Below are 15,073 nucleotides of genomic sequence, written 5' to 3' on the forward strand. Positions count from 1 at the left end.
AAAAATATCCTATAAAAAGGGTGGTGTAGATTCACGCGCTGTGGATTTCTATCAGACAAGCCTTAAGTCAAATAAACTTACAGAAGTTATTTCATTAAACAACAGGGCTAAGAACATAAGCAAACCTTAAAAATAGTTCCTGCCGCAAGAAAACGCTGTAATAACAGAAGACACAATGAGCTGTTATAGGGACCTGGCAGCATTGTCTTCACTGCAGACTGTGGTTTCACTGCGTCCTTTATGGAAAATAATATATATAAATAGATGAACACAATTGAATTGTCCTGCCAGAAGCTTCCTAGAATAAATAGAAGCTTCAGCTCTTTATGTTTTTATATTTAGCCCTGTACCATGCATTTTGCAACATGTTCATGAATGTAATACCAGTGTCCCATTGATGGCTGACAGGGTTCTTACAGTAGACCTGTCACCATACAGGCCTATGGGAAATGCTTAGGCTCTGTTCACACTTCATTATCAAGTTCTATTACAGGCATAGTAGTAGATGTTTACCACTGTATGGGGATGTACCGTATACATCACCTATAGAACCCCATAGTGATAAAGCATCCTGTATACTGTAGCTGTGCATGACTATACAACTCTATGAAGAGGGGTAAAGGTAAGCTGACAACGTGTGCCCAAACCATGCATATTTTGGGGGCTCTATGGCTCAGTTAGTGCATGCATCAGGATGTATAAACCAAATGTAGTTCGTAAAAGAAATGTGAATGGAGCCTAAGAGGGCTTTTTAAATTTGGGACTGTCACTTTAAATAACTTTTCACATGTTCAAACGTTTTTATCACTATTTGGGGGGTCAGACCCCCACTGAAGCCCCAGCATGGGACATTCGCTCCCTGCTGTGTCCTTGCAGCAGAAGAGAGACTTCTATAGAAGTTTATGGGAGAGGGGGAGAGAAGCATTCGGTGAAGGTCCATCTGCCGAGACCCCCATAGATCAGGAGAAAAGAGGTGCCCAGTCCTGTGAGTGAATGGAGTACAATGTGTAAGCTCAGTTTTATTAATTCTCTATGAGACATCCTAAGGTAGATGAGTATTGCACTCCCTCAGAGTGTGAATGGTGGGGAGCCTGAGCTCCATTCACTCAGTAGACAAAGGACCTCAGTTCCCAGTGATTGCTGAAAAAGATGATTGTGAAAAGATGGCTACAACCCTACGAGACCTATAATTTATCATCACGGGCCATTTCAGGCTGTAGATTAAAGCAATCAGGTTTGGGTTTAGCCAAAGTTTGCCCATCTGTTGTCATAAGTTTGCCCATCTGTTGTTTAAATATTGGACAACCCCTTTAAAGGGAACCTGTCACCCCCGTGCTGGGGTGATGCCCACCTGACCCCCCAGAAGAGCACCATATACTTACCCCTTCCCCGAAGTCCCGCTCCTGGACCCGCTCCCGCCACTGCAATATCGCTGTCGGAAGCCGTGCGCACGCTCCTAGAGATGAGTCCGGCGCCCATAGAGAATGACTGGAGCCGTAATTCTCTATGAGCGTCGGACTCATCTCTGGGAGCGAGCGCACGGCTTTGGACGGGGATATTGCGGTGGCGGGAGTGGGCCCAGGACCGGGACTTCGGGAGAAGGGTAAGTATATGGTGCTCCACTGGGGGGTCGGGCGGGCGTCACCCCAGCACGGAGGATGACAGGTTTCCTTTATGAAATGAATTAACACATAGGGGGGAATTTATCAAACATGGGGGCAGATTTATGAAACATGGGGGGAGATTTATCAAACATGGTGTATTCCACGTGTATTCAATTGTATTCCACCTTTCATTTTCCAAAGAGTCTGTGAGGAATGAAAGTTGGAGTCTGATTGGTTGCTAGGGGCAACTTGGCCAAGTTGCCCCTAGCAACAAATCAGATTCCACCTTTCATTTTCCCAAGAGTCTGTGGGGAAAGAGAAGTGGAATCTGATTGATTGGATTGGTTGCTATAAATCTCCCCCAAAATGTTCAACATGAAATTAAAATGTTGATAAAAGTCAAGCCTGTTTCCTATAAACCCATCATCCTTGCCGCCCTTTCTAACGTGTCCCTTTAATGTTGGACAATGCCTAAGGAGAAGGATTTCATCAGCAAATGACTTGACATGCCAGGGCTCATGCTGTACACCCAAACAATCTCTAAGCTATTATATTGTTAGATTCTCCCAGGTTCACTGGATTGAGTTGCGCCTTTCCCCCCCTTTCTGGGTAAGTATCATCTTTCCTATTTATTTGTACGTTTTACTCCTACAAAGTCTGTTTTTCTCAAACCTGTGTAATACAATATTAAATAATGAAATTTAAATGTACGGAGTTAATGCGCAAGAAGAGCTTGATGTGAAACAACAGGGGAGGGGGGGGGATCTGGTTTCAGGTTCTGAAGTCGTCCTGTCCCGCCTGTACTTCCTGTTTACTCTGATGGTTCTGTTCACGCAGAGGGTTAGGACAGTGTTATGTTACCACCCAAAGCCATGCCTGACTGCATATCTTTCATTCTCAAGGTTTCAAGCAGATTAACTGGCAATATATGTTGTATATAAGCACATCGACCCTGAAGAAGTGAGGGCAACAGAGATACCATAGACACCCCTGACTATGTTGTCAGGACCTATACCTGTGTGGTGCAAGGTCCACTAATTCGGAGGTCAGTAACCTTTGGCACCACAGCTGTTGCCCAACTATAAGCCACCTGATGCTCAGCTGGCCAAACTAATCTAGATGTTTGAGAATAAGGATTTAACCCTGAGGGTCAAGACCTCTAATTGTGGAGTCCCAATAATAAGCACATCTTACCGTGTCATAACAATGTAACCATTGGGGTCCTACGGGAAAAGCCACCATTTCTATAAAACAACAAGTCCTAGGTAAAATAATTTAAATGGACAGAATCTTTTTGTAGCCTTGGTTTTGGTATCTACCAAAGTTTGATTATCTTAGTATAAATTCGCATCAAGCTTTGTTCGGGACCATTTTAGAATCCTTTTACAAGGTAAAAAAATGTAGCAAGCCCTATTTTTGTTGGGTTTTTAGACTTGACTTCAGCTGTATAGTAAACTGACCCTATTAAAGTGAATGGGTTCCACCAGGTTTCATTGGTGTCTGGTGTAAAGCTGATTCCAAAGGTGTCAAACCGAATCTACAGCAGAGACCCCAAACAAGCCTCAAATGCAGATGTGAACCTAGTCTTAGATTTTGGTTTATCTATGGTTGTGACATTCTCCAAAGTTTAGTGGTCAAATACATTGGTTTATTCATGGTGTCGATAATTACCATAGCATGGTGGTCTAAGACTGGTCTATCAATAGTTTTGTTACCCCTATAGTTTGATAGACTTAGACTTTTGTTTAGCCATAGTTGTTACATTCACCATAGTTTACTGATTTTAGACTTTTGTCCCTCTGTGATTGTGATATCCACCTTAACAGTGTCGTATTAAACATTGCTCTATTCATAGTTGTAATTAGAGATGATCGAACATCGGGAATTGTCAGGTTCGATGGAACTCGAACCTTCTTCATTTTATTCCCGATGCCTTCCCGTTCTGTGGGGAAGGTGGAGACAGCCAGAGTACCTTCTGGAAAACAGGGATACAGCCTATTACCTAGGCTACTCCTATTACAGCCTATTACTGAGGCTATCTCCACCTTCCCCCCGGAACGTGAAGGCAGCGGGAATCAACTGACGAAGGTTCGAGATTTCCGATGTTCATCTCTAGTAGAGGTCGTAACGTCGTATTCATGTAAGACTTGGTCACCAATAAAGTTTTGGAAGATTAGCTGTGGATGCTGTTGGACTTCACTTATACTACATCTCTATGACATGTCTTGCAAATGAAACTTTAATTGTTAATTGTGACAGTGACACTTGTGCTGTATTAAAAAAAATTTAAGGTGTTTTTATGGTTTTGAAAAAGATTTTGTGCCCAGATTGGAATGGTTTTGTGCCACTAGTTTTTAATCACCTAGTGCCATTATTATTACATGAGACTGTCTCATCTGACCTCTAACCTCTGAACCTACGATGAGCCGGTCCTACCATCCTGTATAAAAAAAAAAAAATCAGGCTTAATTTAGCAGCCTTTGCAACTTGTAATATTGAAGTTATCCAAATTAGCCAAAGAGAACGAAACTCTAGATCCCATTCTATAATGACGTTGTATCTCTTTAGACTTCCCTATCATGTTTCCGCCGTCATAAATTGAGTTTTCCACTCTTATCAATTAAGTTACCTCTAAAAACTCTACTTAATGCAATAAAAAGCCTATAGCATTACCTGTAACACGCATGCAACCCAAGCAACGGCCGTAATTAAAAGCAGCCATTGACGTCTGAAGGAATTACGGAGCGGTAAAGGTATGCCCATGTAAACATCCAAAGCAATTATGCTTCCTTTACACTAACCTAGCTTGTTTCAGAAGAAAAGGCAACTTGAGCTTAAGAGCGCTTGCCAAGATCCTTTGGCATACCCCGTGGCATTGTATTTTACATTCCTTTATAAATAGCATTTGTTCAAAGATGGAAAACTAGGAGAAAAGGGAGATTCCATTCCCTTTAAGATTAAATCCCGAGCCATGAATTTTTTTTGTACAACAAATGTTCTTGTCAATTACAGGCCACATTTTACATGCAGGTATGCTGCTGGGAAAGCGCTGAGCAAACATCTTGTTTCTCGAGTTCTTAGTTTGTCTATTATTACCGCTCTCCACTCAGGAGATTACAGAGTGTTCCTTGTAGACAGCTCTTATTTTACAAGTTTTGATCAGTTTCACCAGCTGTTTTGGCCGCCATTCAAAAGAATTATTATTACGCGCTGCAATATTGAAAAACGGCGAGGGGGGTTTACAGGGAATAATGCGGGTTATTAAATCATTGCGCTGGCATCGTGTTTTCATTAGACCTGCGGAGAGAACATTTGGACGGATGAAACAGCGATACGGTCACATTCCTCGCACTGTAAATGCACCGTCTGAATCGCTGATCAGATGAGATCTCGTACACCTGCACTCAATTACCCTGGAGTCTGGCAAATCCAAAGGGATGAAGTCTTGCCTTGTCGTATGTTCTCAACTTGGGTGGACGGTGGTTCTGCTGACTGTTTGGACAGTATTGTGTAGAATAGTCACTTGACAATTTTTTAAAGCAAACCTGCCACTACCTTCTTGCTGACTATAGTGTACAGCATTGCTTCTTATTCTGAATCAGAACATATAACTCTTATTACAATCCATCACTCCAGCGCTAAGATATAAGCTTTAGAAGTTTTATGTAAATTAGGGGATAAATGAAATTAGGGGTTCCCCTGAATTGCCAAAGTCCAACAATGTTTAAACCCTTCTCTCCTTACATGGCCGAGCATTATTCAGACCATTCTCTCCTTACATGGCCGAGCATAGTTCAGACCCATCTCTACGTACATGGCCAAGCATTATTCAGACCCTTCTCTACTAATATCTGTATCCTGAATGTAAACAACCACTTTGTTTAGAGACACAGACCACATATTGCTGGGCTTTTGCAGCCTTTGTGAACTCCCCAAGGGCTTTATGTCCTTATTTGCCTAAACCATCTAAAACTCATATCTGAGCGCTGGAGTGATGGATTGAAATAAGAGTTATATCTACTGATTCAGGTTAAGAAGTCCACAGTGATGAATCTATCTACCATTTAGTGTAGTCACCCTCTGGCATCATTGTGCTTCATGTATTGTATTGTTTTGATCTGATACTTGCATGTCAGATATCAAGTATTCCGGATTATTGGACATATCCGAACCGAACCTCATACACATTAGAAGCATATTTTCGGGAAAGTAACAAGCTTTGTCATTTCCTTTATTTGGCCAAAAAAAAACGTAATCAACGTTTGTCAATGTGCAGCATACCTCCGACCAAACTCCAAAGTGCTGTGTGAACCAAGCCTGACATGGTTCGTACAGTCCTGCCAGTCAGACATGTATTTAATGCGTATGGACCAGGGCCGGGACAAAGGGTAGGCCAGGGTAGGCGATGGCCTAGGGCGCCATCTAGTGGTGAGTTACAGAGGGCGCAATTTCAATCTCCAAAAAAAAAAAAAAAAAAATACTCCAGGCTCCTGTACTCCTGGTGGCCTCAGAGTGCTGCCCCTCCCTGCTCACCTTCAGCATCCTCATGTCCTCCCACTCTCTCCCCTCCTGGGCAGGCAGTGTGAATATCCCCTCACCCCGAGCAGGATCATTGCTCTGCCCTGAAGATGCCCTGCAAGGACCTGCTAGGACCTTTCACTCGGACTAGAGGCTCCACCCCCTCCTCACCATGTGACCTCCTCACTATCTGACTGCTGGAGGCGGTGCCGACTGCTGGGGCTGCTGCCTGGTGAGTTCACTGACTGACTCTCATCATCCTGTAGGTGTAGGGAGGCTGGGAGTGCTGGGAGAGGGGGGTCACCTAGGTCACAGGGCTGCCCCATATAACACTGCCCCATATCCCTGCACTGCTCCTCTATACACAGCACTTCCCATATTGTTCCCCAACCTGAGGGTCACCAGCTGCTCCAAAACTACAACAGTCACAGCATGATGGGAGTTGTAGTCCTGCCACAGCTCGGGACCCACAGGTTGGTGAACACATGTGTTTATTATGTACTGGTGCTTTATATCCTTATTGTATTGGGTCCTTGTACTGGGTCAGGCAGGATCAGTATATGGTGTGTATATGGCGCTGTGACTGTGCTGTCATAGTATAGGGGAGGCTCCTGTGCTGCATCATTTTCTCTGTTCCTGAAGTCTGTAGCGCTGTATATTCCTGTTATACCTATAGCACAATGTGCGCCATCATTATACCCGAGGGGCCTGGTGTGTGACACCTAAATTCTCAGGATGCCATGTGTGACACTACTACATTCAGGTGGCATGGTGTGTTACAGTCAGGGGGTACAGTATACACGGTCCTGTTACAGTCAGGGGGTACAGTATACACGGTCCTGTGACATTCAGGGGGTACAGTATACATGGTCCTGTTACAGTCAGGGGGTACAGTATACACGGTCCTGTTACAGTCAGGGGGTACAATATACATGGTCCTGTTACAGTCAGGGGGTACAGTATACATGGTCCTGTTACAGTCAGGGGGTACAGTATACATGGTCCTGTTACAGTCAGGGGGTACAGTATACATGGTCCTGTTACAGTCAGGGGGTACAGTATACAGGGTCCTGTTACAGTCAGGGGGTACAGTATACAGGGTCCTGTTACAGTCAGGGGGTACAGTATACATGGTCCTGTTACAGTCAGGGGTACAGTATACATGGTCCTGTTACAGTCAGGGGGTACAGTATACATGACCCCCACATACAGTATAGCCTCCTGGCTGTCCCCGCATAGCGTACAGTCTATTCTGGGGGGGGGGCGCCATTTGTCTTCTCTGCCTATGGCACCAAAACTCCTTGTCCCGGCCCTGGTATGGACAGCTTAACCCTACTGAATTATTGTGCGTTTACACAGAGAGATTTATCTGACAGATTTTTAAAGCCAAAGCCAGGAACAGACTATAAACAGGGTGCAGGTCATAAAGGAAAGACTGAGATTTCTCTTCTTTTCAAATCCATTCCTGGCTTTGGCTTCCAAAATCTGTCAGATAAATCTGTCTGTGTAAACGCACCATTAGTGATCACAGAGCAGCAGAAATCATTCAACAACAAATTCAGCTTTGCAGGTTGTTTACTGTGATTACTGTGGGTGAGCGCTGTTATTGCTACTGCCTAGTAACATATCTGTCCAGCAAGGCAGAGCTGGCAGGGAAGCATCTGTATATGGAAATTGATACCTGAACAAACATCACTGCCCCTGTAGTTACTAAATCTATCTATCTATCTATCTATCTATCTATCTATCTATCTATCTCCTATCTATCTATCTATCTATCTATCTATCTATCTATCTATCTATCTATCTATCTATCTCCTATCTATCTATCTATCTATCTATCTATCTCCTATCTATCTATCTATCTATCTCCTATCTATCTATCTCCTATCTATCTATCTATCTATCTATCTATCTATCTATCTATCTATCTCCTATCTATCTATCTATCTATCTATCTATCTATCTATCTATCTATCTATCTCCTATCTATCTATCTATCTATCTATCTATCTATCTATCTATCTCCTATCTATCTATCTATCTATCTATCTATCTATCTATCTATCTCCTATCTATCTATCTCCTATCTATCTATCTATCTATCTATCTCCTATCTATCTATCTATCTATCTATCTATCTATCTATCTATCTATCTATCTCCTATCTATCTATCTATCTCCTATCTATCTATCTATCTCCTATATATCTATCTCCTATCTATCTATCTTCTATCTATCTATCTATCTATCTATCTATCTATCTATCTATCTATCTATCTATCTATCTCCTATCTATCTATCTATCTCCTATCTATCTATCTCCTATCTATCTATCTATCTTCTATCTATCTATCTATCTATCTATCTATCTCCTATCTATCTATCTATCTCCTATCTATCTATCTATCTATCTATCTATCTATCTTCTATCTATCTATCTATCTATCTATCTATCTATCTATCTATCTATCTATCTCCTATCTATCTATCTATCTATCTATCTATCTATCTATCTATCTCCTATCTATCTATCTCCTATCTATCTCCTATCTATCTATTATCTATCTATCTATCTATCTATCTATCTATCTATCTATCTATCTATCTATCTATCATCTATCTCCTATCTATCTATCTATCTATCTATCTATCTATCTATCTATCTATCTATCTATCTATCTATCTATCTACATACATGTGTGTATATATACCTTGCTATTATTTCACACTATATGCTTGAAAATGGTGCGGAGATGCCATTGAAACGTGCTGCACTATGACTAATTAAATAAATCAGTTTCTTTATCTATCTAGCAAATGACAATACATAGCACATCAGCTTCAGTAGAAAAGGGTGTAGTTTATTCCAAAAAGGTGCAGAGAACAAACAGGATGCAACATTCAGGGCCGATTCTGGGGTCTCTGCCGCCTGAGGCAAACCTCAGTCGGCTGCCCCGAGCAGGGGCGTAGCTAGGATTCATGGGGCCCCATAGCAAAAACTGTACATATATATACTTGGTGATGTGGCCAAAAAAAAATTCTCTTGTGGCCAGAGGCAGGATCCTATGGGTATATACATAGGTTCAGGAGCAGACTACCTTTTGCTTAACCCTTTATTTACTGCAGTGTGTACGTGACCCAGTGTTCTCTTACATGCTGCAACACAAAAAAGGGTTAATACAGAAGACAAGTAGGTCTGCTACTCCTGCACTGATAACCCCTGACCTCAGGAACTCAGAGAACAGAGGTCAGAGGTTATCAGAGTAGTTAGGCAGAGAGCTAATTGTCTTCTGTATTAACCCTTTTTTAGTTTTGCAGCATGTTAGAGAACACTCGGTCACTTATACACTGCAGTAAATAAGGGGTTAAACAAAAGGACACAGGAGGCTCTTATCTTTCCTGGGCCCCCTCCCTCCACAGGCCCCATAGCAACCGCCTTCCCTGCCTCTATGGTAGCTACGCCACTGGCCCCCGAGTGATAGCCGGCATCGCCCCCCCCCCCCAGCCAGCCGCTCACCTGTCCCACGCCGCAGCCGGCCCGCGCTCTCCGCTGTCTCCACATCCCGTCAGGTCCCGCGATGTCACCCTGCAGCTGTCACGGACCTCCAGGCTGTGTTGAGTGAGTGGGGTGATCGGCCTCCCGGCGCGACCCGATCACCCCAGCGCATCCCCCACCGACCTCGGGCACTCACCACATTCTGGAGGTCCGTGACAGCTGCAGGGTGACATCGCGGGACCTGACGGGATGTGGAGAGCGCGGGCGACGGGACAGGTGAGCGGCCGCTGTCATTTTTGTTAAGTGATACTTAACAAAAATGACAGCAGGGGGGACATAATGCCGCCCCCTGCCGGACCGCAAAATCTGCCACCTGAGGCGGAAGGCTCATTCCGCCTCATGGCAGAAGCAGGCCTGGCAACATTTCAATTCTCTCACAGAATCATTATCAAGGATATAGCATATAGTCAGATAAATAGTACTTCCAGATAATCAGATAAATAATGGTGCCATGTATTCGATAAATATTAGTCATGTATCAGATAGAACACAGTACCTCATAATCAAATAAATAATACTGCCATATAATCAGATAAATAGTGGTGCCATGTATCAGATAAATATTAGTAATGTATCAGATAGATAACAGTGCCATATAATCAGATAAATAATACCGCCATATAATCAGATAAATAATACCGCCATATAATCAGATAAATAATACCGCCATATGATCAGATAAATAATACCGCATTATGATCAGATAAATAATACTGCCATATAATCAGATAAATAATACCGCCATAAAATCAGATAAATAATACTGCCATGTAATCAGACAAATAATACCACCATATAATCAAATAAATAATACCACCATATGATCAGATAAATAATACTGCCATATAATCAGATAATACCGCCATATGATCAGATAAATAATACCGTCATATAATCAGATAAATAATACTGCCATATAATCAGATAAATAATACCGCCATATAATCCGATAAAGAATAATGCATCATGTTTCATATAAATTATAGTATGACGTATCAGATAAATTTTAGTCATATATCAGATAAATAATAGTGCCATAGTTTCAGATACATGAAAGTTTCATATAATCAGATAAATAATAGTGCAATATAATCAAACACAGATTAGTGCCATGTATCAGATAAATAATAGTGCTATATATCATAGAACCCACACAGTAGTGCTAGATAGCAGACATTTTTTTTGCTTAGTTTTCTGAAGATAACTAATCTATCATGTAAGGAATGCTATGTTATATGAAATGCTCTCTGCGCCCCAAGGTCTATAGTAATCTTGGAGCCCATGACGTTATGATCATAAGTCTTAGTGCAGTTAAGGTGTCAGGGCAGAATTCATCCTCCAGTAAACCCGTCCTTACCAATTATCATTATTTGTCAATGTATAAGACATTCAGTACACGTCAGGCCAATGTGGCAGATTTGACAGAATATCAATGATGGAATCCGCAGAATTTGCAGACATCTCGCATTCTAAGAAAGAATATAAATCTCCAGTAATTGCTCAGCTCGTCTTGAAATTTCAAGTCAGGACCAGTCAACCCATAGTAAATCTCCTTGTGTACAACCTGAGGCACATGAGTGTCTGTGTCTCCAAGTGCTTAACGCTATATACCAATGCAGGCCAGCGGCAAAGTGCATGAGCAAGACCATGAAGAGCGGGGGTGTACTGATGTTAGTAGTCCGGAGCTGCAGGCTTTACTTAGAAGAGTCCCTTTAAGGTGAGCCATGGCTTATTCATACAGTACAAAGAGTTGTGTAGCGCCTTGTCTAAAATAGTGCTGGACACTGCAGCCAACAAAATACACACCCATTGCACTTCAAGCGCTCATCATAGCAAACCAGTAGAGTAACTAGAGTCCAAAGGGACAACTTTAAAAAAAAGTTATATAAATTTGTAATTTACTTCTATTTTAAAATCTCAAGTCTTCCCATACTTATCAGCTGCTGTATGTCCTGCAGGAAGTGGTGTGTTCTTTCCAGTCTGAAACAGTGCTCTCTGCTGCCACCTCTGTCCATGTCAGGAACTGTGCAGAGCAATAGCAAATTCCTATAGAAAACCTCTACTGCTCTGGACAGTTCCTGACATGGACAGAGGTGGCAGCAGAGAGCACTGTGTCAGACTGAAAAGAATGTACCACTTTCTGGAGGACATATAGCAGCTGGTAAGTACTGGAAGACTTGAGGCTTTTAAATAGAAGTGAATGACAAATCTATATAACTTTCTGAAACCAGTTGATTTGAAAGTAAAAGTGCTATTGCAGCTTAACCCCATTCACTTTAATGGAGATGAGCTGCAAAACCCATACCCAAATTAAGGACAAGAGTGGTGCTGTTTCTGGAAGAAAGCTCGCATGCTTTCTCAAGTTCAGATAATCCCTTTAAAGTGATACTTTCACCCCATTTCTGCATGAAGACTTCTCAAAGCTGTAAGGCCTAAATTGTGCAGTTTTCATACCTTACTCTATTATAGATTTCTTGGTGCTGGTTTAGTAAAAAATGCTTTTTATCCTTGGTGGTTTGTGCCACCTGGGTGGGGCTTCACGACTGTAGCACTACTTAGCCCCGCCCACATTACTGTAGGCCCCGCTCCTCCATGACGTCATTGGCATCTAGGCTCCACCCCCTCTAGGTCAGCATTATATTGCATTATATGACAATCTAAAAGCACTCTGGCATATATATATGACTGACTATGTGCTGTGTCTATTAGACTATATGGTGGCACTGACTATAAGAGTGTTCTGTCTGACTACATAGAAGCACTCTGGCGCTCTTTAGAATGCTCTGCCTGGCAATCTTTATAGAGGTGCTCTTACTGTGCTCTTACAATCTAGGCGCACACTTTGACACTGACTTCGACAATGCTGTGTCTATTAAACTATATGTGGCACTGACTATGAGAGTGTTCTGTCTGACTATATAGAAGCACTCTAGCTCTGTTTGTAAGAGTGCTCTGTCTGACAGTCTTTATAGAGCACACTCTGGCACTGACTATGAGAGTGCTCTATCTGACAATCTAGGGCCACTCTGGCACTGACTATGAGAGTGCTCTATCTGACAATCTAGGGCCACTCTGGCACTATGCCAGTGCAGCCTTTAAGAGGCCCTGACTATGAAAGTGGCCTGTCTGACCCAGGGGCGCCGCAATCATGAGGCGACCTGAGTCGTCTGCCTCAGGCGGCGCCACCAGCTGTCTTCATGGGGGCGGCATTCAGTGGCAGATTATAATATGAGCGGTTCGGGCGGCCGCCCACATTATAATCCGCCACTGATCGTACCATGTACCGGAGTCCCCCCGCGCCCGGACAGCATCTATAATGAGATGCTGTGAGCGGGGGAGACTGTATTCATAAGCGCCGCGCTGTAATGAATCAGCCGCGCGGCGCTTATGAATACAGTCTCCCCCGCTCACAGCATCTCATTACAGATGCTGTCCGGGCGCGGGGGGACTCCGGTAAATGCATTCCACGTCCGTGATCCGTCAGGATCACGGAACGTGGGAATGCAGCCTTAGTCCCCCGGCTGATGTGTGGCTGCCGGAGGTGTCCCATCCTGTCTCCGGGAGCGCGCGCATCAGAGAGATCCCCGTGCGCCGGAAGTCACAGCCACAGGCACACGGGGAGCTCTCTGATGCGCGCGCTGCCGGGGACAGGACGGGACACCCCGGGCAGCCGCACATCAGCCGGGACCAGACCAGAGAGGCTCGACGGGGGAACGGAGGGCAGGTGAGTTGTGTGCTGTTTTTTGTTTTTGTTTTATCTGCAGTGCAGGGGGGGGGGAGAGGGGGACCATCTATAAGGTAGGGGGGGAAGGGGACCATCTATAAGGGAGGGGGGAAAGAGGGGGACGATCTATAAGGTAGGGGGGGAGGACCATCTATAAGGTAGGGGGAGAGGGAAGAGGGGGACCATCTATAGGGGGGGGGAAGGGGACCATCTATGAGGGAGGGGGGAAAGAGGGGGACCATCTATAAGGGGGGGACCATCTATAAGAAGGGGGGAAAGAGGGGGACCATCTATAAGGGGGGGACCATCTATAAGGGGGGGGAAGAGGGGGACCATCTATAAGGGATGGGGAAAGAGGGGGACCATCTATAAGGGAGGGGGGAGAGGGGGACCATGTATAAGGGGGGGAGGGGGACCATCTATAAGGGAGAGGGGACCATCTATAAGGGAGGGGGAGAGGGGGACCATCTATAAGGGGGGAAAGGGGAGAGGGGGACCATCTATAAGGGGGGAGGGAGAGGGGGACCATCTATAAGGGGGGAAGAGAGGGAAGAGGGGGACCATCTATAAGGGGGGGAGAGGGGGACCATCTATAAGGGGGGGAGAGAGAGGGAAGAGGGGGACCATCTATAAGGGGGGGGGAAGAGGGGGACCATCTATAAGGGAGGGGAAAGAGGGGGACCATCTATAAGGGAGGGGGGAGAGGGGGACCATCTATAAGGTAGGGGGGGAAGAGGGGGACGATCTATAAGGGGGGACCATCTATAAGGGAGGGGGAGAGGGAAGAGGGGGACCATCTATAGGGGGGGGGAAGGGGACCATCTATAAGGGAGGGGGGAAAGAGGGGGACCATCTATAAGGGGGGGCCATCTATAAGGGAGGGGGGAAAGAGGGCGACCATCTATAAGGGGGGGACCATCTATAAGGGAGGGGCGGGAGGGGGACTGTCTATAAGGGGGGGGGAAGAGGGGGACCATCTATAAGGGGGGGGAAGAGGGGGACCATCTATAAGGGAGGGGGAAAGAGGGGGACCATCTATAAGGGGGCATCTATAAGGGAGGGGGGAGAGGGGGACCATCTATAAGGGAGAGGGGACCATCTATAAGGGGGGGGGAAGAGGGGTACCATCTATAAGGGGGGGAGAGAGGGAAGAGGGGGACCATCTATAAGGGGGGGGGAGAGGGGGACCATCTATAAGGGGGGGAGAGAGGGAAGAGGGGGACCATCTATAAGGGGGGGGGAAGAGGGGGACCATCTATAAGGGAGGGGAAAGAGGGGGACCATCTATAAGGGAGGGGGGAGAGGGGGACCATCTATAAGGGAGGGGGGAGAGGGGGACCATCTATAAGGGGGGGGAGAGGGGGACCATCTATAAGGGGGGGGAGAGGGGGACCATCTATAAGGGGGGGGCCATCTATAAGGGGGGGGAAGAGGGGGACCATCTATAAGGGGGAGAAGAGGGGGACCATCTATAAGGGGGGAAGAGGGGGACCATCTCCTAAAAGATCAGCACCCTCCTCTCCTGACATCCTCTGTGCTGCTGTGACCTCTCCTAAAAGATCAGCACCCTCCTCTCCTGACATCCTCTGTGCTGCTGGGACTTCTCCTATAGGATTAGCACCCTCCTCTCCTGACATCCTCTGTGCTGCTGGGACCTCTCCTATAGGA

This window comes from Dendropsophus ebraccatus, chromosome 15 (genome assembly GCF_027789765.1).
Source record: "Dendropsophus ebraccatus isolate aDenEbr1 chromosome 15, aDenEbr1.pat, whole genome shotgun sequence".
Taxonomy (NCBI): Eukaryota; Metazoa; Chordata; class Amphibia; order Anura; family Hylidae; genus Dendropsophus; species Dendropsophus ebraccatus.